The 3,557-nt window shown below is 49.0% G+C and overlaps 1 pseudogene; it reads right to left on the reverse strand.

Annotated features, from left to right (window-relative positions):
- Positions 1-647: 647 nt before the first annotated feature.
- LOC106606988 (arylsulfatase I pseudogene) lies at positions 648-3,280 on the reverse strand (annotated as a pseudogene).
- Between the last annotated feature and the right edge of the window lie 277 nt (positions 3,281-3,557).

Consider the following 3,557-nt stretch of genomic DNA (forward strand, 5'->3'; position numbering starts at 1 on the left):
AGGGCTAATAGGTGACCCTTTACCAAGGGACACTGGAAATGTGTCCCTGTCCATTTTTTGGTCATCACACAGGTTTAAAGGGTGACCGTTTAACAGCTCCGCTGTGTTTTAGTGTGTTTATACTACAGTATGTATCCACTGTCCACGCTATCTTCATGTGTACTACACATGACTTCACTCCAGGGCCACAAACCTTTCTATAATTTCAACTCAAAACGCTAGAGGTTTCTGACTCTGAACATATCAGACTGCTTATGTTGCCGTTGTTGCTGTGTGACTGATCACTGTGACGTCATTAAAGGTCACTCCCGCCCAGCTGACCTCCTGGACAGCACACTGTGTGTGTCACCTCAGTGATTTATAGCTTGTGTCACTTCACAGGAATCAGCTCGCTATATGTTTTTTTTGTCTCAGACCTACAGGGCCTCTGAGTTTTGGGGTTTGAAGCTGTAGTGGCTGGCTTCAGAAAGACCCAACGTTAATTAATTCAAAGCATTCTTGACTAATCTCATTCCCAGATTCCAGTTTCAGTGTTTGGGCTGTGATGATAGTACTATGCATATATCTATATGGAATGTGCGCACACACACACGTATACACACAGATGTTCAACACAAGTGACAAAATCGCCAACACATTCTGTCAGAGTCTCTTTATGAATGGAAAGCAGCAAACGGCAGAACGCATTTCAGTATACCATTAGCATCAAACTATACATAGACACTTACTGGTATGTTAGGATATGTACATCTTTTCAAATGGCGAGATAACAGATAAGGCAGGGAGTGCTTCAAACAGCATGGCCTTGCTGCCCCCCTAGGAAGCCTTCCTCCTCCTTTCTGTTTATGTAACTCTGTACATCAGATCTCAATTCTGACTCACATGCATCCTGCCTATTACTTAAAAACTGACCTGATCTCCGAATGAAATGAGAAAGTGAGGAGGAAGAAGAATATGAGAAGAAGACGATGAGGAGGAGGAGGATGAAGAACATGTTCCTACTGCTGTAGGAAAGAGGCAAAGAGCAAGAGAAAATCAGATGAAATGAGAGATAGAGGGAGAAAGAGCGAGAGATCAGACAAGAGGGAAGGGTGAGACTTGGCTGGAGGGAGAAAGGAGGAGGCAGGGAAGTAGTAGGCAGCTTGTTGCTGGAAATAAGAAATGTACAGTGCTTCTCCCTTCTGTGTGTGGGATTTCTGCAGAATTGCTGAACGTTACCTACATTATATACAGTACAAGCATAATCACACATTAGTTCCTGCACAAATGGCTTACAGGCAAGAGATGCAAGCCTCACATTTGATCTAATCTGATGTGATCTGGATTCTATAATGTGACACATCCAAACCCTAAGTGCCACCCTGATCCAGTCTGCTCCAGTTAAATCCGCATTATTTCACAGTCCGCGATTTGCCAGCTGGTATATCACACTTACAGTATGAGCCACATACACTCTTAGAAAAAAGGAAGCTATCTAGAACCTAAAAGGGTTTGTCAGCTGTCCCCATAGGAGAAGCCTTTGAAGAACCCTTTTGGTTCCAGGTGGAACCCTTTTGGTTCCAGGTAGAACCTTTACCACAGAGGGTAATACATTGAACCCAAAAGGGTTCTATGTGGAACCAAAAAGGGTTCTCTGGAACCAAAAAGGGTTCTCCTATGGGGACAGCTGAAGAACCATTTTGGAATCTTTTTGTCTAAAAGTATGTCTGGAACGTGGCTTGGTTTTTGGGTGTACTGTACTGTAACCGCACTGAAGAGCACAACTGCCACAGCATTTTTGACTGAGTTTATGCTGGCCAATCCCCAATTTATGATTTTGATGCAGTGAGGTGTTGTTTAGAGTTGGTTAGGCAACAGAGGAGTATGTCATAAGCAGCGTGAAGCCTGGACGGTCCATTATATCACCAAGTACAAATCAAAAAAGGTGTCTGAGCGTCATTCTGATTTTGTCCTGTTGATGGGCGGATGAGACATCAAAAAATCACCCTTAACATTAATCTTACAGTTGCACCCTCCTTGGTGGCCAGGGGACAGCCAGTGACTAAAATCCAGTCTCATGTAGGTCTGTCAGTCTTGCCTGTCTGTCCACGTGCTCCTTCCATTCCTCTGAGGACGAAAAGAACAGAGAGGACCTATGCATCTGGGAGCCCACATTTTTAAAGAGGGCTTGCAGTTTGCACACCTTACAGTGCCTCATCTTACTACTATTCCCCTTCCCTCCCTCCCTGCTGCCCCCTGGCTGCTTGCTGCCCGGCTTACCCAGCCAGGGTGTCCACATCCCCCCATGGAGCTGAGGGGTCCACCATGTGGTCATCAGGTGGGTTTCGGGGGGGAACGGCCGTCTGGTTGTACCCGGCCAGTCTGGCCAGCAGTATCTTGACCACCTCCGGCCGTGCATCAGCCAGGTTTGAGATCTCATAAGGGTCCCGGCGTTGCCCCATGTCCTGCCACTGCTGGGCCCCCCCGGGCAGGGTCTGTCAGCAGCTTCCAGTCCCCAGCCCGTATGGCTGCCCGCACTGCTGTGTCCCAGATGCCGAAGCTGTTGAGGGCCTGGAGTCTGCCTCACTGGGCCGTCGAGATATCGGGTCGATATTGAACAGGATCTCAGTGCGGGGGTAGGGCAGCCCCTGGCTGATGGCCCCCCACACGTTGTGGCCGTCCTGCTGGCCACGGCCCTATTCGGGGGCCCCCACCAGAGACAACGGGGGGAGGGGGTACCAGTCAGAAACATGGATCAGCGCCTTGCTCACCTTCCATTTCCGCTTCAGGAATGGGCCATGGATGAAACCCACTGCCCGCACTCTCCCTTCCCAGTAGATACCCTTATCTCCACGCAGGGGCCAGTTGCAGCCCCCAGAGAAGGGCTGGCCCCCGTTGTCCGAGGAGTAGACCAGGACAGAGTTCTGATAGAGGCCCCTGGTCCTCAGCTCTTGCACCAGCTCCCCCACACTCTCGTCCACACAGCTCAGAATAGCTGCATAGTGTTGTCGCGGGCAGTTGTCCAGGTTACTGCAGCGTCACAGAAAGTGGTTTGGTGCCTGCAGGGGTGTATGGACGGCCTGGAGTGCCAGGTACAAGAAGATGGGCTTCCGGGGGTCATGGGCCCTCAGGTTCTTCTGAACCCTGGGTGGAAAGGTTACATCTTTATATAACTGAGACGTTATGTAAAATACATCAACTCTGTTGTGTCCAAATCTTTGAAATAGCCGAAGACTTTGAAATGCCCAATTATAATCAAATGCGAATCACTTTATCAAGAACACTCTAAAAACCTCTTCATTCCGTTTCCAACATGCACAGTAGTGTTTAGTACTAGACAAGCTCCTTTTCATACATGTAGTACAACATCACAAAAGATGTGTGTAAGGGCTGGCCTCACCTCTTTATGTAGAGTGTTGCGGAGTAGTTACTGCTCAGCTCCAGGTCATCTCTCCCCGTCGTGCAGGTCGAAGCCACAGGCCTCAGCCTGGTCACAGCTCTGATAGGAGAAGTGTTCACCACTGCCAGTCAGGGAGCCTAAGAAGCTATGGAAGCTGTGGCCCGTGGGCAGGTAGCCC

The sequence above is a fragment of the Salmo salar genome, chromosome 01 (genome assembly GCF_965601325.2).
Source record: "Salmo salar chromosome 01, fSalSal1, whole genome shotgun sequence".
NCBI classification, from domain to species: Eukaryota; Metazoa; Chordata; class Actinopteri; order Salmoniformes; family Salmonidae; genus Salmo; species Salmo salar.